Source organism: Tupaia chinensis, unplaced genomic scaffold (genome assembly GCF_000334495.1).
Source record: "Tupaia chinensis unplaced genomic scaffold, TupChi_1.0 Scaffold000316_1, whole genome shotgun sequence".
Classification (NCBI taxonomy): domain Eukaryota; kingdom Metazoa; phylum Chordata; class Mammalia; order Scandentia; family Tupaiidae; genus Tupaia; species Tupaia belangeri.
Window position 1 is genome coordinate 3,301,962 of NW_006159809.1, and position 21,390 is coordinate 3,323,351.

At 48.0% G+C, this 21,390-nt stretch overlaps 1 protein-coding gene across 2 annotated transcripts in view; it reads right to left on the reverse strand.

The window, feature by feature from the left end:
• The window catches only part of HK2 (hexokinase 2), a 71,284-nt gene that overhangs the window by 49,215 nt on the left and 679 nt on the right, over positions 1–21,390 (reverse strand). The window lies entirely within an intron of this gene.

Here is a 21,390-nt window from a genome sequence, read left to right on the forward strand (position 1 = left end):
GAAAAGAGTTCTTTTTGAAGGAGTAGAGTTTAAGTGCCAGTGACAACATCCCTGAAATGAGGGTTCATTACTGGTTCAACTCTTGCTCCCCACACATCTCACACGGCCAGTCACATAGATCCTATTACCCCTTACCCTAAGACAAGCAGCTTCACCTCTTCCTTGGACTTAGACAATCTCCCATGCTACTTTTACGTTTTCTATCCATTTTCCAACACCTGGCTATTTCCCTATCTGCTATTTCCCTACTTAAAACCTTTCAGTAGTTTCTTGAGATCTTTCCAAGGTCCTGCATGAACTGGCCTCTACTCACCTCCTGAGTGTACTGCAATGTCTCTGCACTCCTTGTGCAGATTCCATCCCCAGTTCAGTTCCCAGGGTATCCACCTCATCCTCCCTGGTCTCAGAGTCTGTGCACACATGCCCTGCAGCTGAATGCCCTACAGATCACTTGCCAATCCTCAGGCCTCTCTCCAATGGTCTTCTCTGATCCTCCTGAGTACAGCGGTCAGGCCTTTCTGAAGGAGGTCTAAGAACCTATTCCTTCACAATACTATCCCCAATTCACAGATATGTTTTAACCAAGGGCAACAAGACAGCCATCTCTTTGTTCAGCCTTACATGCCTATGGCCTGGCACATATGAAGGGGTTTCAAAGACTTTGTGGAAAAACTAGAACTAAGCTGCGAGTTTATTTTGGTACACAAAAGTTTTTTTTGGTTTTTTGTTTGTTTGTTTGTTTTTTTGAGAGATTTTCACTGTAGGGCGCATGTGCTCGCCAGACAGACGGAGAGAGACATAGAGACAGAAAGCGAGAAATCACCCCCCAGGGGGGATGGTCACGCCGCAATCCCTTCTCCTCCATTCTCCTCTTGGGATCTTGGGCACGCACGCACACACGCCCGGCGTGAGTTTTAAGCCACCGGGTCCGGGACACGAACCGCGGTCGACTACGTGGGAGTCCAGCGGCATAGCCATTATGCTAACTGCTGGTTCCCGGTACACAAAAGTTTTTGAAATCAGTACCTAGGTTTTTCATGATATGTATTTTCCATTAACTTTTTAAAGACCCCTTGTAATAGAGGCTCTATATAGATGACAACACAACCTATCCTGTGCTCAGAGGTGGAGACAACTCTCCCTGGATATCTCACTGATCTTGTTTCTAACATAAATTTACATGAACTTTTCCCAGATTTAACACCAGCAGAACTACCAGGAGCCCTCTCAAACTCCTTCCTTTTGGGGATCTCTCATCTCCCTCAGCCATGGATATTCCCAGTTTTCCACAATCAGGAAAAGGTCTGATATAAATCCATTCAAGGAGGGCAGGCAATGGCACAGTGATGCTGCAACTGGACCAATATGGAAAGGGTGCTGGGTTCACATCCCGGGACCTCCCTGAGCATGCCCTGAGACTAGGAGTGCCTCACAGCACAAGGACCCTGCTGGGGACCTCTATCTGTCTCTCAATAAATAATCTTCTCGTTTTTAGAAAAGAGAAAAATCCATCCAAGGAGACACACCTTATTAGGACAGTTGAGGCTGCTGACCAGCAAGAGGGTGAGGGTAGGGAGAATCAGGAGCCATGACACAAAGTCTTCCCAGATTCATTAGAAAATGGACAGGCCAGAAGGGACACTGATCTCCTCAGCCCTGAAACTCCAGGACCCCTCAGGGCACAGTGTGTCCACTCACCTCCACCACCGTTATTCCCAGGAGAAACCCAAGCCAATAGTCTGACTGGCCTTTGCTTTGCCCGACACTGACAAAGCAACATGAGCTTTCATAATTAGATTTCCTAAACAAGTGTGCTCATTACTGCAATAGCCTTTCACATTTCCAATATTTTTGTGAAGTCTTCTTGAAGTCTGTTGTTTTGTTTTGTTCATCAAACCTACAGCTTAGAATTTCCAGAGAAGTAGCAAAGGGTGTTTTTATCCTTTAAGAATAAACCCAGTGTCCTCCCACATGACAAAAAAAAAAAAAAAAAAGGCCCCCTTGCTCTTCTCTTCTCCCTTCTAGATGGTATTGTAACTCTCTGTGGGGTTGGGGAAAACCCTTCAGCTTGGGACTGTTCCTGCCCCTGTGGAATACTGATATTCCACCTCTGATCACTTCAAAGATCCTGACCAGTACTAATCTTTTAACATTCATCTAAGATTCCAAAAGTTGAAAGATAAGAGTCTCCAGTAAAATGTCAGAAGTGGTTGTGACAAGAAAAAGGAGAGTCTATGGGTATCTGACTAACATCTCCATGACTGCCAAGCGTTTAAGGACAGACACAATCCCTACAGGGTGAGGAAGGACAGGGTAAGAGCAGAGAATGGGAAAGGAGGGATTCCTTCCTGCTAAGCAGGCCCTCGGCCACTTCACTCCCTCCGCAGCCTGGAGAGACACCAGGCCCGTCATTGTGGGTTTGGAACTACAGAAGGGAAGAGTTCCCAGAATGCCCTGTTGCCAGCATCTATTAAAAAGCTACCCAGGCTGCCCAAGTCCACAGGTCTAAATCAGGGAGAATCCAACTGTCCATTCTGTCTGATGTCAAGCTCTTGGAAGCTTACTTGCCTGAGCTACTGTTTTTCTGAACCTCTGTCAGTTACCCAGCGTTGTCGGTCACCAACAAACCCACATGTTCCCCTAAGCTTGGTCACAGACCTCAGTTTTCTACAATATAGGGGGGTGTACAAATGTATACAGTCTGGGGTCACTGACACTGGAGGACAATGCCAGGCCACATCCAGAAACTGCCTGAGATGCCCTTGTGGGCGCAGCAAGCCCTAACATGGCAACCGCGGTACACATGGCCTGTTTCCGAAGCTTTCCCCCCATTAACTGAGTTCATCCTCATACAACGCAGCGTGACTGCCTCCATTCTGCATGCAGGAGAAGGCAATTTGCCCAAAGTCACACAGACACAGGAGCCGTGCTGGGACTGGATTGAATGCTCTGGCTTGTCTGAGGTCCTGCCTACTCTGCTGGATGACAGCAGGGTCCACACAGACCAGATGGTGTTGCAGCAAATCCTAACCATACACACCCATTAAAGGCCATCTTCTATCCCAGTCATCCCCCACTGCCAACACAAAGGGCAGTAGAAAGTGTGGCCCTGGGGCTGGCTTGGCAAGGGCAGTAGATGTGTTTCTAGACATTGCCATGAATGTGACAAATAACAAAGTCGGTGCTCCTACCTTACAACTTTCCCTAGAGAGCAGAAGCCTCACTTTCAGCCCCTAACCACCCTCCATGAATAGCTCTGGGTATCTGCAAAGGGGGCAGGAGAGGTCTGCATGGAAGAGCCTGCACTGCCTTGTTTAGAGACCCTCCCACCACTTCCTGATGGGCGAGGTCATGTACACAGACAGCAGATCCTACGGCGGCCATTCTTGATGTCTAAATGGCTACAAGGCTTATTGAAAATCCGGGTCAGATACTTATCAGTCCTAGCCCTTGAAGAATCAGGTTAAACGGTCACTCTTTACTCAAGTCATGTTGCCCTTTGCCCATCTTGCAAGAGTTCCATGACAAAGGAAGGTAATAATGACAAGGTACAATAGCTAAACATTTATCAAGCATTTCCTATCTGCCAAATGCTGTTCCACAGCTTTCTGACTTGATCTCATTGTCTGTTTCTAAAACTTCTGCTTTGTAGGTCACTTAGGTGGTGAGGGGCAGGGCTGGGATTCGAAGAGAGGTCTACCTGGCTCTATCGCTAGGCCCTCAGGACCACCGCTCACCCTCCCCTGTCCTGGTGCTGTGGGCAGCTACTCCCTGCCTGTCCTATGGTTTCTTAAATGATCCCAAGGTCTTAGTTTTCTCTCCATCATATGCACAGAGACCAAAAGAAAGAACACAGAACAGCTGTAAAAGAGTGCTAGCCCACGGAACCAGCAGGTGGTGGGTGGTTAAGTTTCTGGATTCCCACATGGCCAACCATGGTTCAAATCTCAGACCTAATGGCTTGAAAATCACACCAAGTACTTGGATATTTGTGCCTAGAATCCCAAAAGGAGAATGGAGGAGAAGGAATTACGATAATGACCATCCTCGCTGTGGGGCAATGTCTCGCTTTCCTTCTGTCTCTCTCTCTCTCTCCAGCGAGCACACATAAACTATTGCAAAGACATATCGTTTTTTAAATGCTAGCCCAGCATCTTAGGCCAGACTTCTCCCTGTAGCCTTAAAACCCTTTGAACTCTCAAAACTCCAGAGTGGATGGCACCTGGACATGAGGATGTAGCCACCCATTGTACAGGGCCACTGAAGAAGGGACAACTCATCACCTGAGGTCACCGTTTCCTAAACACCCCAGCCTATGAGAGCTCTGCAGTGCCCAGTGAACAGCACCCAAGGGAAGTAGAAGTCAGAGACAAGAACCACCCTTCATACGAGCACAGTTTTCCTGGAGAACGGGGGAAGTGCATGCAGCTTGCAGAATCCCATCAGCTCTCACCCAAGTGCTGCCAGAGGGAAGGAACACTGGGCCCAAAATCAGGAGAGAAAGCCAACTGGGAGACCCATGTACACACCGAGAGGACAGCAGCTAAAAATAGTCACTCTTAGAAAGGACCGGCCCTTGGGGTGAGAGTTCAAAACCCCACTGAATATAGCACTCGAGTTTATCTAGTTTTTCTCTCTCACCCCAGTATCAGGTCTGGGTTTGAGTGCTTCCGATTGGGCACAAGAGGCTCGCGACTGCTCTAAGTTCCATTGTTGGTCAACTCTAGCTATTAGGAAGCTTTTTCTCAATCAGATAGAAACCTTCTTTCCCATAACTTCAGCCTCATCGCCATGCTGCCACTTGTAACAAGAGTTCCCAAACTCAGCTGCATTACAGTCACATGGAAAGCTTTTCAAAAGCAGTAAGAATTCCAAAGATCCCTTCCAGACTAACCAAATCACCAGATCTGGGGCTGGAAGCTGAAAACTCTTCTCCATGGGCAGGTTTGCATCATGCTGATCATGTAATAAGCATAGGCTAAGTGCTGGTCAACAATGCCTGAGGTCATTTTTATCATTTTTCTGCCTGGTGGCTTTGAAAGCAAGTAGTGGGCCAGCTCTGTAGAGCAGTGGTAAAGTACTGCTCAAGAGAAAAGGTTATCCCATATGGTGACTGTGGTTCAAATGCCAATCCCAGTCAGCTTGAAACACACCAGGCACGTGCACAAGTGCTCAAGATCAAACGGTACTGGAGGAAAGGGATGGCAGTGTGACCAAACTTTGTAAAGATTGCTTCTCTTCTCTTCTCTTCTCTTCTCTTCTCTCTCTCTCTCTCTCTCTCTCTCTCTCTCTCTCTCTCACACACACACGCACACACTTGAGCTCTTATTATCAAGAATAAAAAATTAAAAAGTCAAGCCACGAGGTGATGTGGTGACAAGGTAGTTGGATCCCATATGGCCAGCTGTGTGGTTCTAGTCCCAGACCTGGCGTCTTGAGAAACACCCTGGGCGCATACACCTGCATGCCCAAAATCCCACAAGGAGAAATGGAGAAGGGATCACAGCATGACTGTCTCCTATGAGTGCTTTCTCACTTTTCCTCTCTCTCTTCCCTCGAGCGAGTTCACAAGCTCTCTAGCAAATGGGGGGCAAAAAAGAAAGTCATTAGTTAAGATATCAGACCACAGGACCAGCAGATAGTGTAATGCTTACATTGCTGGACTCCCACGTAGACAACGGTTCGAGTCCTAGACCCGATGGTTTAAAACTCACACTGAGCACATGTGCGTGCATGCCCAAGATCCCGAAAGGAGAATGGAGGAAAAGGGATTGCAGTGTGGCCATCCCCCCAGGGAGTGATTTCTCACTTTCTGTCTCTCTGGAGTGCACATACCTTACAGGAAAAAAAAATGATATCAGACCAAGTGTGCCCCTCTGAAATAATTGTGTTGATCCAGGATGCTAAGAGTTGGAAAGACAAGCCTCCACCTTTTGTAAAGTTTTTGTTTGTTCGATTTTTAGATTTTTTCCATAGGGCACATGTGCTCCCTGGAGACACAAAAAAAGAGGGAAAGTGATAAATCATGGATGCTCTGCAATCCCTTTCCCTCCATTCTCCTCTAGGGATTTTGGGCATGCATGCACAAGTACCCAGTGTGTTTTTCAACTCTAACCATAGAGTTGGCCATGTGGGATCCAGCGCCTTAATCACCATGCCACCTGCTGGCCCTGAAAAGAGATTTAAGTCATTAGGAACTAAAAAAGCAGTCACTCATACCAACTCCCACTTTGTCAACTGGTGGTGTGAAGTGAGCGTTTAGTATCAGGAAAGTCAGTGTGCAAATCCTAGCACTTGTACACGTGTGCAGCCATGCAACATTCGTCTGAGCCCTGTTTCCTCATTATAAAATGGAATAAATCACTCTACCCAAGGGAGTGACTCGGTTAAGGGGTAAGCAGTGTAAAGCTCTGTATCGCCCCCTTTCTTTCTACCCCCTTCTCTTTCTTCTAGACTTCTCTCTGCCAAGTCACACTCTCAGAAGATCAAGGACATTTCTCAACTCCATTTAGTCATAGCTGGGATTAACAAAGCAGTGGCTATTTCCCCAGTCATTCCTTCTCTTTCTGTGATGGGTGTGTGTGGGGTTGCTTCCCTGGAAATCTTTCCAGGAGAGGAAGAAAAGGAGGGAAATTCCAGGCTGGAGGATCAGGGGAAGATTAGAGCAAAGACTGGCTGAGGTATGGGAAGGGTGCCTGCCTGCCTGCCCGGATGCAAGGAAGGGCGTGTGTTAGAGAGAAAGAGATAGCAGTTCTACTTGATATCTATTTAGCAATATTAAGATTAGAACTTCCTCATTGGGCAATTTGGGTCAGTTTCATTTCTCTCATAACACATCAGTCTGATATGCCTGCTTCCCCTACAAACTGGGGGCAGTAGCAGGGATACCCTAACAAGAAATGAACCCCATATGCTTTATGGAATAAGACAGCACCCAAAATGGGAAGCCACGGACACCAATGCCATTAAATGCCCACACTGTATCACAGTACATTGGAGGAGTGAAGAGAGCCAGCGGTTACCCTCCTAGAGGCTCCATTCCCAAGTGTGCAGTGCCCAAGGTGAGTGAGACATAGGCCCGGGAAGGTAGGGGAAGCCCAGGAAGGAAAGCCCTAGAGGGGACAGCCAGAAAGGGACCTCCAAGAAACTGAGGCCCATCAAGGAGCAGCCTTGACCAAGATCACACAGTTGAGACTAGAATCTGGATCACCCAGATGCATAACAAGCCTGCTCCAGGGGCCCATCTCACTTTGTAGGCCAATTCCAATGGAATCGATGGCCACTGCCTAGATCCTGAGGCCACCCTAACTGACCCCAGTGGGAAATTAACCCTGATCAAAGTAGCTATGCCCAGAAGAGAGCAATATTCCAGCTCTGACAATTTGGTATATAAAGTACTCCAAATCCTACCCTGGATACCTTAAGAGGTTTACAAGGGAAGAGTAGTAGAAAAGAACCCTTAAGTTTCTTTTAATATTCAGTGTGTGAGCACACACACCCTATAGCAGTAACTAAAATCACCTGGCGTGATTCTCAAGTCACCAGATTTGGGACTCAAATTCCGGTCAGTCATGTGGGAATCTAGTGTCCCAACCACCATGCCACCTGCTAGCCCCTGATTCTAACCTTTTTTAACAAGGGACTGAGAGGGAAGGACCATAGAGATCACCCCACTGTGTAAAGCTGCTGTGCTGTTCACTACTCTTACTCTTTCTGCAGTCGGTCAGTTCCCTTTTAGTGTCAGGAGAAAGTTCCACTGCCCAAATATACTGTCCTTCCTGCCACAGGTCAGTAAGACGAAAATAACTGATTGTAAGAGAGCTGTCATTTTCGCCTTGACTGTCAGGAAGCTCAACTCTCCGACCTCAGTTCCTATGAACTATCCTTTATCTAAGCTTTTTGGTCATCATCCCCGCCCATTTGATGACTCTTGATCTAAAAATCCTTTTACCGAAAGCTGAACCAAATCATAAAATCCTTTTAGTAAGCAGGCAGGAAAATAAATAATACATGAATGAGCAAATGCTCAGCCATTCCTATAGGACACACCCTCCTGATAGAAGGGCGAAATCAAGTGATCAAACAGGATAAATAGCAAGGCCACAAGCACAGAAGCCTCCGAGCAAAGGATGCAGGGACAGCCAGGCCACAGCTGGACTTCGTTTCTCCCAACTTTGGATATTTCCAATGTAATACCTAGTGGGCTGTCAGAAAAGTTATGATGTATTTTTTTCTATTTTCCTATGCAAAAATGCATTGCGACTTTTCCAATAACCCAATAGAACCTTTCTCCAGGTACTAGTGAAGGCTCACAGGTAATTCCCATCTTTTTGCTTCTAAACCCCAAGCAGACCAAGTGATATAATTTCAGCTTTCTTCCTTTTTTTTTTCCTTTTCTTTTTCTTTTTAAGAAGATTTTTGCTATAGGGCACATGCACTTGCTAGAGAGACAGAGAAAGAGAGAAATCACCCTCTAAGGGAGGATGGCCATGCCACAGTATCTTCTCCATTCTCCTCTCGGGACCTTGGGCATACACACACACACACACACACACACACACACACACATGCACACGCACGCACGGCATGAGTTTCAAGCCACTGGGTCTAGGACTTGAACCACAGTCAACTACATGGGAGTTCAGCAACGTAACTATTACGCCATCTGTTGGTCCTGAACTTCTGCTTTCTTAACACTCATATTCTTGTCCTGTCTATATATTAGGCCAATGCTCCAGCCAGCCCTCCTCAGAATAAATTAGGAAAGACCACCATGCTTTCTGGAAGCGCAGGACCTTATGACTAGTCTCATACCTTTTTTTAGGTTTTTGCTATAGGGTGCATATGCTCACCAGAAAGTGACAGAGACAACGAGAAAGAAAATGAGAAATCACACACATACACACACACACACACACACAGACCCAGAGGGGATGGTCATACTGCAATCCATTCTCCATTCTCCTCTCAGGACTTTGGACTCACATGCATGATTTTCAGGCCACTGGGTCCAGTACTCTATCCACAGTAGGCCATGTGGGAGTCCAGCGACATAACTGCTACGCCACATGCTGGCCCCAAGTCTCATCTGCTTTACATCAACCACAGTCAGAACAAGGTAGTGCAGGAGATGCATACAGCAACAGGAATGCAGCACCTACTACGACATGCAACAGCCCGGATGAATCTTACAATGCAATGTCGGGTGAAAGAAGCCAGACACAAAAGGAAATTGAAGAAAACTGTATGAGATACTCTATGAGCCCCTCAATATTAAGTGCAAAAAGAGACCCAAGCTGTTAGAAGTCAGGATAGTGGCTATACTTGGTGGGCAGATGGTATCAGAGCCAGTAAGTGGGGCTGGTACTGGCATTACCAGTCACAGGGCCTGGGAGATGCCTGCCGAGGGTGTTCACTCTCTAATAGTATCACACTTCAATTTTTGAAATGTAGGAACTAAAAAAGGCAGATGACACTGGCTCAGCCCTAGCCTATCCACTACCCATGGTCAAAGAGCCAAAAGAAATCAGAGTTCCACAGAGGACAAGCCGGAGGGGAAATCCACAATTTCAACCCAGTCACACAGACTCCCAATGACTCTGTGTGCTCTCATGTGCTTGCAACTCAGTTTCAAAGGAATTTCACATTTTTACATTCATTCCTTTGCCCACATTTTACCACAAATCTGACCAGGAGTCCATGGCTTAGAGAAGCCTCCCCAGATCACAGGCCTCATCCTTGGCAGAACCCACAACATCCAGTGGCCAACCGAGTGCCCTCACCTGGGGCACAGGTGTGCCGTCCCAGGGAAAGCTGAGCAGCTGCTGTCAGTGACCTCATTACTAATAATGCCCTCACAGACTCCTCCAGGGAGGACCGAGGCTGTGCAAAGAACAGCAAGTTTATCCTGTAAAGGCGCCAAGACAAGGCCAGATGTTTCTGATAAAGGGAAAAGATGAGCCGGGGAAGAAGGCACTCGGCAGAACATGGATCCCTTAAGTCTCCTGTCCTCTGAAATCCATCTGGCCCACGGTAAGAGACGGGCTGCCACGCTTTCTTCAGAAGGGGCAAGGAGGCCTCTCACTGGGGCCCTGGCTGCTGCCATGACACCTCTGGGCGATTCCAGCTCTGACTCACCATGTACTCACACGCCTGCCTGGAGCTGCAGGGTGAGTGCAGAGCAGCACCAGGGAGGCCCAGGGCCACTCCTCCAGAATCCTGTTGCACTGTGGTGAGTCACAGGGTTTCCGGTTCTTCCAGTTCTCATTCTTAGTTGCATCAAGTTACAGCCAGAGGGACCTCAGGCAGAGGCACCTGCCAGGGGTCCAGGAGATGGGACTTGGGGACACCCACCCCTTCTGTCTGCAGACATTCTGTTCCGACTGTGGGGCAGTAGCACAGAGGAATAATTTGTCCCAGATGTCCGTGGCCCAGGCACAGCTCGTTCATCAACAGATAGTGGTTAATCACCAAACTGAGTGCCCGGGCTGGGTACTGAGGACCCTAGGATAAAGAAGACACCAGCCTCTGCCAGCAAGGGGCTTATTCTCTGGGTGGGGGACCAGTTTGTCAACAAGTCATTACGGATTGCAGGTAAGAGCAGACAGTAGGCACATATTTCACTTTAATAAAATACACGTTCAGAGTCATTTAAATCACCCACATCAAGACAACTGTGAGGAGTGTTTGTGTTGAAAAGGTTAGAAACGTGAATGTGTGATCCCCGGCCTAGAATGTTCTCCACCTCTGGTCTAAGAAACCGTCACTTGCCCTCCAGGCTTCTTTCCAACCACTGGTGCCAACACACTTTGGAAACCTGTGTCTCTCGTCCTCGCTGATCCCTTCAGGACTGAAGGCACCAATCACATGTCCCCTACTTCAGGCACTCAAGAAATCTTGGTTAGCAAGGGGCTATGCCAGGGGCTCTGGGAACGCCAAGGAGAAGAGCTGGAAGAGCAACCTGGCACAGGGGAGAGCTGGCCACTCCAGACAGACCAGGGGCTATGCCTTTTCTGTGTGGGATCCTGGCATCATTTCCTCTCTGGAAACCAAGCTACCCTGCCTCGTACACTGGGGTCCCTAGAGGTCAGACTCTGTCCACCTCTGGATGCTCCCACACCAGGAACCAGATTCTACCCTAAGCCTCTGGGCCACCGTAACATCTCAACTCCCCAGACTTTGCTGCCAACCTGCTGGACCAATTTCTTCTGGGCCTGTCCCTCTGCTCCATGTCTAGTCCCGGGCCTTCCTAGTCTGCCCTACCGATCTCAAAATCACACCCACCATAGACAAGGCACCCATCTGCCCTGCTTGCCCAAGACAATCTCAGTTTACACCAGTGGTAGTGGCTAACTATGGGGTTGTCGAGAAAGTCATGACATATTTTTCTGGTTTTCTATGCAAAAATGTGTCATGACTTTCCCAACAACCCAATATAATAAGGAGTGTGTCCTTTTACTCTCAAAAGTGGCCCAGTCCAGACAACGGACTAGAGAGTCCCTCTAGAGACAGACCACAAAGCCAATCCTCCCTTTATCTTGGGGAAGCCTACATCTAAATGATGAGCATTTAAAGGAAATGAGATGAGAATCAAGAAACTAGATGCCAGCTCCGGGGCTTACCCGGGTGAACTTGGGCTAGCCCCTTATCACACAGCAACTGCTTCCTCAACGATAAAACAACGCGTTTGGGCTGAACGATCCCAAAGCTCCCTTCCCAGATGACCCTGACTTAGCCCCATGAGGCTGAAACACACCTGACCACCTCCAGCTGGTCCAAGCAGCCCTGCACTGGGGTTGAGGGCATGGGCTCAGGTCAGAATTCTGGCTTGCCTTTGGTCAAGGCACTGTCCTTTTCTGTGCCTCTTTCTCCATCTGAATAATAAATAATAACCGCACACACCCTGGAAGGCAGCGTTGGGGTGGCCGGAGTTACCACACTCCGACTGTGAGAGGCAGCACTTAGTAAGCACTGTACAGAACTGCTCTCTCTAGGACCTTTAGCAGACAAGGGGGAAAGTAAACAGACAGGGCAGGGCTGGAAGACTTCATGGAGGAGACTGAGACTGAAAATTTGGAGAGGAAGCAGGAAGCAGGAGGAGGAAGTCCCTCAAATGGGAAAGAAGGAAAAGTGGCCGGCCGTTCAAATGCCCTCATTTAACCCTAATTGACGCTGTCAGGTCGTTTCTCTGGCTTCACTCCTTCCTTTATCAGGGTTTTCTATGCAAAAATGTGTCATGACTTTCCCAACAACCCAATATAATAAGGAGTGTGTCCTTTTACTCTCAAAAGTGGCCCAGTCCAGACAACGGACTAGAGAGTCCCTCTAGAGACAGACCACAAAGCCAATCCTCCCTTTATCTTGGGGAAGCCTACATCTAAATGATGAGCATTTAAAGGAAATGAGATGAGAATCAAGAAACTAGATGCCAGCTCCGGGGCTTACCCGGGTGAACTTGGGCTAGCCCCTTATCACACAGCAACTGCTTCCTCAACGATAAAACAACGCGTTTGGGCTGAACGATCCCAAAGCTCCCTTCCCAGATGACCCTGACTTAGCCCCATGAGGCTGAAACACACCTGACCACCTCCAGCTGGTCCAAGCAGCCCTGCACTGGGGTTGAGGGCATGGGCTCAGGTCAGAATTCTGGCTTGCCTTTGGTCAAGGCACTGTCCTTTTCTGTGCCTCTTTCTCCATCTGAATAATAAATAATAACCGCACACACCCTGGAAGGCAGCGTTGGGGTGGCCGGAGTTACCACACTCCGACTGTGAGAGGCAGCACTTAGTAAGCACTGTACAGAACTGCTCTCTCTAGGACCTTTAGCAGACAAGGGGGAAAGTAAACAGACAGGGCAGGGCTGGAAGACTTCATGGAGGAGACTGAGACTGAAAATTTGGAGAGGAAGCAGGAAGCAGGAGGAGGAAGTCCCTCAAATGGGAAAGAAGGAAAAGTGGCCGGCCGTTCAAATGCCCTCATTTAACCCTAATTGACGCTGTCAGGTCGTTTCTCTGGCTTCACTCCTTCCTTTATCAGATGACATGGAGGTGCCAGAAGGAAGAGATTGGGAATAAGGCCTTTGAAGAACATAGGCTACCTCCCTATTTCCATGTACTCCAGACCCTCAGCATAGAGAGGCTGAGCTGAAGGTGAAGAGAAAGGAAGGCTGAGTGGATGGGCCCAGGGGCCCTGACGGCTATTCAGGACTAGTTCACAGAGCCCTGACGCACTCTCCTACTTAACTCTGAGATAAAGTTTGACCAAGGTCCCTTCCTTGGAGGGATGAATGTCAAAGAAATGCTTTAGAGACCCACAAATACGAGAAGGAACTCCACAGTATAAAAATTATGAGCCTCTAAAAGAGGGTGGCACATCAGGGAAATTCGACTCTTTGTTCATGGAAACAAGGCCAAGACACCTGACTCCTGACTTGGACAAGACGAAAGCTATTCATGAGTGGAGAGTGTGGGTTCCACATAGAGGATCCCCTTGGGCTTTATCAAGAATTTAGTGCACCCCAGCTTCAGCAGAAGGTGATACAATCAGCAGCCCAGGGTCTGTATATGAGGGGTGAGGACCTCTCTCCTAAGGCCCAACATGATCAGGGAGCCTCATTCAATGTGCCAAAAGAACGTGGGGATGGCCTTTCCTCCAGGCCCAGTTCCCTGCTGTGAAACTCCAAGGTCAGTGGTAGCCAAACCTACCCTGGCCTGGTCCTGTGCTCTTCAGCTCAGGGCACCTCAGTTTCCCCAGTGGGAAGCCAGAACCTGGGGCCAATGTGAGGAAGAGGGAGCAAGTATCTCACTGGCAATCTCTGCAGCAGAGGAAGACCAGCTCCCCAAGTAAGCAGCCTCAGCAAATGCCCTCTGAAGTCCCTGCCCCTCTGCTCTCTGGGGAAATTTCTGGAGGGGAGGAAGGTTGGGTTTCCCCGGTGAGAAGGAGTTGGAGTGAATGCTGTGATTAGCACAGCTGCCTCACAGGGCATCTCAAGGATGCTTCGACCCGAGCTGCACCGATGGGCAAGGCATCCTGGAGGATCAGAAGGAAAGCACATTAGAAGAAGCACTCAAAGGTGGGTCTCCTATGCCCAGAAAAGAGAAGGCTTTAGAAGTTGTAAGGGACAATGTGGACACTTCTTTTTTCCTAGCTTCAGGAACTTTCCATGCTTCTTCCCTCTTTGTCTTCTCATCTAATCCGACTGTCAGAGCACAGAAGGGCCTGAACCCACATATCCTGAAAGAAGCCCTCGGGAATTATCTGGGTAAAGCAGAGCCTCTTTTTGTTCCTGTCCAAGTGGGTAGGACAGCTGAATATCTAGGTGTTCTCTAAACATAAAGGCTCGGCTATATGTAAGGCACAGGTCTAAGAGCTTCACGTACAGTAATTCTCTTTCTCTTTTATCTTACAACCACCCTATTAAGCTGTTATCTAAACAATCTCTCCAATTTGCAAAAGAAGGAAACTGAGGTCTGCAGAGATTTAATAACTGGTCCAAGCTCAACTGCTTGCTGCATAGCGAGCCAGAATTCAACCCCATGCAGCCTCTCCCAGTAACTGCTGCACCCTCTCTCAGGGACTGTCACCAGCCCCTCTTCTCTGCTCTCCTGTTATGGCAGCTCTGAGCTGACGTTCCACCAGCTCACACGCCTGCCTTGTTTGGAAACCTGGCAGAAACCCAGCCTCCATGGAAACTCCAGCACAGCTGGGGTGAGAGTCTCCCAAGGACGCGAAGCAGACTTTTCTCCTGCTGGCTCTCTGGAGTACTTGCGCTATGCAGTTTCCTGATTGAGAAAAGAGAAATGGTGACAGGCTCCTGCCCCATGGAAACCTGTGCTTTTTAGTTAAGGACATGGTCTTCTTTGAACTGCTGTGGATTGGAGAGCTCACCTTAAATTCATCTTCTGGGGACCAGCAGTTGGCGTACTGGCTATGTTGCTGGACTCCCATGTAGTCGACTGTGATTCGAGTCCTAGACCTGGTGGCTTAAGCTCACATCGGGCACGTGTGTGTATGTGCCCAAGATTCCGAGAGAATAGAGGAAAAGGGATTGCAGCATGGTCATGCCCCCTGGGGGGGGGGATTTCTCACTTTCTGTCTCTCTGTCTCTGTCTTTCTGGCAAACACACGCACCCTATAGCAAAAACTTCTCCAAAAAATTTAAAAATATAAGTAAATAAATTCATCTTCTGTAAAAATCTATTTCCCACTGTGACTGTCCCATGATTGGGCATATTGTTGACATCGTTCATGAGTGATGCACTTGAAAACTAAAGCAGGGGCTAGACTGTGTTCTAAAGTAGTTTCTGAACCTTCACACGGAAGGCTAGCCTGTCCATTGCAGGGGATTTAGCATAACCCTAGCTTCGACTTACTAAAACCCAGTGATACATGTTTACTCACCCACCTGTCACAAGCAAAAATGTCTCCAGACATTGCCAAAGTCCCCTGGGGGGCAAAATCACTCCTAGTTGAAAACTATTGCTCTATAGAAATAATAAAACAATTAATAATGATAATAATTTGGATGGGATAGAAATTATTTCTCTTTGTAATAGGCCAGAATAGCCCATCATAATTTTAAAAAAAAATTTTTTTAATTAAAAAAAAGGGTATCTGGCTCAACATGTCAACAGTGCCAAGGCTGAGAAAACTGCTTTAGAAACCAGCAGGAACAGGAACCAGCAGGTGGTATAGTGGTTAAGGTGCTGGACAGTCCCACATGGCCAACGACAGTTTGAGTCCCAGACCTGGTGGCTTGCTTTCTCACTTCCTCTCTCTCTCTCTTTCTCTGTCTGTCTGTCTCTCTCTGGTCAAATTAAAATAATAATGAATGGATACATAAAATTAAATTAAAATATTTTTTTAAAAAAAAAGAAAGAAATCAGCAGGAGCAGCTACTGTGCAAGAACGCAGGGTACGCGACCAGGGACTATATTAAGACACATCCAATGAACACTAGGGTTTGATTGGCCACCTCCCCACGCCCACTGCTTTGAAAAGGCAAGGACAGGCAACATACAGTGTTGAAAAACAAAACAAACCCGACTTCAAAACTCAACAATGATAATGAGGAACCTGTTATCAAGAGTTGGGTCTCTCAAACCGGAAGTATCTGAACAAAGGAAGCCAGTATTCTGGGACTCTGGAGTTCTTTCGGTATATCAGATCTCCCGACCCCAGCTGCCACACTTTGACTTTGTAGTCTGTGTTGCTCTGATTCCCCAGAGAAAAAGAATCCCCAACTACCCCCAAACTCCTCAGGGTACTAGAGAAGTTCAACTTTGAAGGGTGATGTAGAAAAGAAAAAAAAGAAAATTAAATGTTGGCTTTAAGCAGCCTCAGAGAGAATTTTAATTTATTCAAAAGTAAAGAAAAGAGTGCCTCTTAGAGCTCACTCAAATAGCAGTTGGGCCATATAAAACAAATGGGTGATTAGCAAAAGCTACAAAATATTTTTACCACTATCAGTTGTCTTCTGAGCAGAGAAAGACAGTATTAGGATACAAATATGGTACAAGTCACACCATGAGACAAATTGTACCCGTCAATATCAGTTAACACCATCAAATTAATTTAGTCAAAAATTATCTTATTAAGGTTTTTTGTTTTGTTTTGTTTTGTTTTTAGTTTTTGCTATAGGATCCACCTGCTTGCTGGAGACAGAGACAGAAAGAAAGTGAGAAATCACCCTACAGGGAGATGGCCAACCTGTAATCTTTTCTCCTCTAGTCTCCTCTCAGGATTTAAGGTATGCATGCAAGTACAAGTGTCAATCAAGGGGGATCCAGCTGCCTTAACCACTGTGCCAGGAGCTGGCCCTTTGTAAGGTTTTCCCCGGTCGGGGTCGTTTGATCCAGCTACTTTAATCCCTCATCTGAAATTAAGGGCACACAGCATGTGTTTAGGATCTAGATTCCCCTGGATTTCTAACTCTCCAACCACCCATGACAGTGCACCCTCTTTTGATTACCTGTTCCTTGAGCCTTATCTGTCTAGATAACTGGAAGTTATCTCAGTTTGTTTCCTACCTAGTACCCAGAGGGCCTTACACCTATAGTAGGTTCTCAAAACATTAAAATGTTTGTCTGTCTTGACTCTTGGGAGCTCTGTTGAATTTTTCCTGCTTCCAAGATATTTCTCTCTCTCAAATCCAGAGTCAAAGTCCACCCCTTGCTCACCCAGTGAGGAGTCTAGGTGAGCTATCTTCATTCTAGGACTGGAATGAAACTATATCACCAGCCCATGTGTGCCAAAACAATTTGGTCAGTGGCTAAAAGCAGGGGTGTACATTTTATTTCACTTCTATACTTAACCTTGATCCTCATTCTTCTTCCTTTTTTTTTTTTTTTGAGAGGGGTTTTGCTATAGGGTATGTGTGTGCGCCAGAAAGAGAGAGAGACAGAAAGCGAGAAATCACCCCTTGGGAGGATGGCCACACCATAATCCCTTCTCCTCCATTCTCTTCTGGGGATCTTGGGCACACATGCCTGGTGTAAGTGTAAGCCTCCAGGTCTGGGACTCAAACCGCAGTCAACTACATGGGAGTCCAGCGACGTAGCTATTACACTATCTGCTGGCCCCTTGATCATCATTCTTAAGAGACAAAAATCTCATATCTTGTATGTTAATTTACTTTAATTAATAAGAAGAACCCTCTATTTCTCCAGACAGGACATAAAGTCTTCACTGCTGGAGGACAGGAGACTCTCAGGATCAGCCTCAAGCCATCCTCCTAAGGAACAGCCCAAGAGTACATCCTTCCCCTCTAAGGGTCCACCCATGTATCACCCTCTCCCCTTTATCATCCACCCCACCCCCACGTTCCACCTCTTCCATCTCCTGCAGCCCTCACTTGGCTTCTCTCTGCAGCAAGTTCTTCTCCTTCATTCTTGCATTCGTGAGCACCTTACCATGACCAGAGTCTAGTGACAGAAGTGAACAGCCAGGATTCTCCCTGCTCTGCAAAGGGAACGCAAGTAGAAAACCTCCAACTGTAATGTATGACAGAATGAAACCAAAGCCGTGGAGCTGACTCTATGGCTGCTCAAGAGAAACGATGCCACATGGCGACTGTGGTTCAAATCCCAGACTCAGTCAGCCTGAGACACGTTGGGCACTTCCCTAAGTACCTAGAACCCAGCTAGAGGACTGGAGGAAGGGGACCACATATGGCAGACCCTGTGAAGGGTGCTTCCCCTCTCTATCACACTCACACACACAAATGCACACACGCTCTATCATGAATTAAAAGAATCTAATGCTGTGAAAGTTTCGGGTGCAATCATGTGGACACACAGAGGGGAGAAAAGAAAACAGAAGAAGCTTGAAAAAAGAAGTAGCATTTAAGTCAAAAGGGGTCAAATGGAGAAAAGTCAGGCAGTGTTCAGGTTAAAGAGACTTAGTGTGAACAGTCAGGACAGAGGAATAGAGGTCAAGTCTTAGGGAATGAAAGAATGGAGAAGATGGGGCTGTGGTAGGCTGTGTGGATAGGATCAGGAACACTCAGTAGCCAATACAGAGTTGTAAAAGGCTTTTGAAACGTTCCTGTCTAGATCCAGAAAGAGAGGAGGAACAGGGAAATTTTTAGAAGCCCTCTAAAGTAATCCACAGACCAGGTGACAAAGGACTAAGAATTGAAGAGGAAAGTTGGTGAAAATGAATCCAGGGTTCCCAAGCAGAATAACCAGAGGGTACTGGAGCCACTGATAAACCAACAGGAGAGCAAGTTCTATTTCTGGACACGCAGGCCGGGCACTGCAAGCATCCATGGGTGTTCCCAAGTCAAGAGCATGGTGCTCTGGAGCTGATGGCATGACTTCAATTTCCAGCTCTTATAGAAAAGCTAGTGAATTTGGAGGACGCTACTCCGTGCTTCAGTTCCTCACCAGTAAAGCGAGGATGCAGATAAAAACCTCAACCTACCTCATGGGGGTTGCTGTGAATGTTAATGTGCTGATATATAGAGAGAGTTTAGGACAGCGGTAGGGACACAGTAGGTTCTCTGGGTTTGTTCTTAAATTCCATAGTGTCAGCTGACAAAAGTGAGCAAGCAACCTACACTCTCACCCTAACGCCACAAAACACTGGGTTTGTCCAATCGATGGGCCAGGGGCTGGGCAGGTGAACCTACATCCTCTATGCACTCACAACTACAATCTAGAACAGGTAAGATGTCATTCCTCATGAGGGAATTTCAGAAGAGTCCCTAGCAAGGCCTTTTCAAAAGATTCTAAAATTAAATTCAAGCTTCATATTTCTCTCCTAATTCTTATTTCCAGCAGCACTCAAATAGATGCTTCCGAGATATATGCTCTAATTCTCTTCCTCCTTCTCATCTAATTGTAGCTGGAATCAAACGGTTTTGCTCTCCCAAGCCCGGAGTCCAAATCCCGAATTCTGCCACCTAGGGAGTTAAAGTCCTGACTCCACTCTGCCCCCACTGGTGACTTAGAGGAAATGCACCCAGGTGACCTCAGGCTGAAAAGTGGCTCCAAGTGTATAAAAAGAAGTCTACAGAAAAGACGACTTTACGTAGTTGTAACTTAATCATCACAGCTCTATTAAATAGATAAAGCTGTGTTATCATCTGTGTTTAAAAATCCTAACAGGCTTAGGATCCTGTGGTTAATAAACCACAAGATAGGGACTAGAATTCATTTCCAGACGCCTTGTTTAATTCTGTTTCCTCTTTGGGACCAGAGATAACCCACATTCCAGATCCCAAGTGTGGTACTGAGTGTTCTAACCCGTCGGTTCTAGTCCTAGAGTCATCCTCTGGACTGGGGAAGAATAACTTGTTAAAGAATTCAGAAGTCCCCAGGCGATACCCACTGAGAAGACCTGCCTGGGATTGATGGTCACTTCCTACTTTAGGACTTGCCAAAAGATAGCCTTCTCCAAGAGTTAATTCTCATCTTGGACAGAGAAGCCCAGAGAAGTTGCCAAGGGCCTGACAGCTCAAACGCACGTTTTAAAATAAACTGAATTGAAGTGCAGAGCCGCAACCCAGGACGTTTACAAACATCGGAAAACTCAACTAAACCAGCCGCCCTCTGCTCCCCCCTCCAGTCTGAGGCTGCGTAACGTCAGGCTTTCTTTGAGGTTCAACTGCAAGGGCTCTGGAAACATCAAGACGGTAAACCATCGCCCTCTTTGGGGCCCTCGGGACCGCCAAAACGGGAACAGGAGTAAATCGCCCTGCAGAAAGATAACGTCAAGATATTTCCCCCAAAATGTGCTCTCACCAGACGCTGAAATTTCAAGTATGTAATTGAGCAACGCTGTTATTGCCTCACAGCTTTAAAAAAAAAAAAAAAAACTATGCCTCCCCACCTCATTCCCCCCCACACACACACACTCTAGCCAAAACTCTAGGCCAGGAGCCAATCCCTTAATCCGGGGCATTTCAGAAACTCAGTTCCGACAGCGCCCCGGGCTGGGCCCGGCCGGGTCCCCACCCCCATGTCCCGAGGCTCTTTCTTATGTAAATGACCTGGCCGGCGTGTGAGCTCTGGCGTGCCCGGCACGGGAGCGCGAGGTGGGCAGACTGGTCGGGGCTTTGGGCATGGAAAACCTCGTTTTCAGAACAAAACTCGCAAGGAATCTAAGAAAGAGGAGCTGGTCCTCTCTGAGTAACTTTTAGGAGCAAACCAAAAAGTAACATCCCAAATCCGTCTCCATTCGGAGGCAGATCCGGGGGACTCGAGACTGGGCAGTCCAGAAGCAGATCGCCGCAAAAGCGGGGCGGGGGGATGTACGCCCCTTCCCGAGCCTCAGTTCCGGCGCCTCAGTTCCGGGAAGGGGGCGCGGCAGGCTGAGTTCCTCTACCCCCTCCCCTGCTCCTTTCCGAGTCGGCTTCTCCGAAAGCCCACCTCCGCAGGGGCCGCGGGGAACCACAGGGGGAAACCTTCCAGCGTGTCCTAAACGCTGCCCCCAAGCGCCGGAGGCCCCAGCAGCCCCACGCGGCTCTGAGCCTCCTCCCCCAGCCACTATTCTCCCCACGTGCTGTCGCCGGAACTCGGGCTGCTGAAAAGGGGCTCCTCCCACGTGGCCCAGCAGTCTCCGACTACGTGCGCTGCGACCCGCCCCTCCGGAGAGAAAGGGGAGGAAAGGTGGGGAGGTGGGAGAGCGAGAGCGCGCTCCGGACCGCAGGGAGGGAACGAGCCCCGGCGCCCCGCACGCGCGCACACACACGCCGGCCAGTGCCTAGCGGACGTGGCTCCTAGCGCGCAGGAGTTACCCCACTGTCCAGACTTTCTCCGCGTCTGTGGACCCGAATCGCAAAGAAGCGGGTCCCTGTAGGGTTCCGAAAGAGAGTCGCCGAGACTAAGAAACTCTGTCCAAAGCGAGCCAGCCGCCTCCGTCTGCGCTGCCTTAACTTCTGCACTTGGT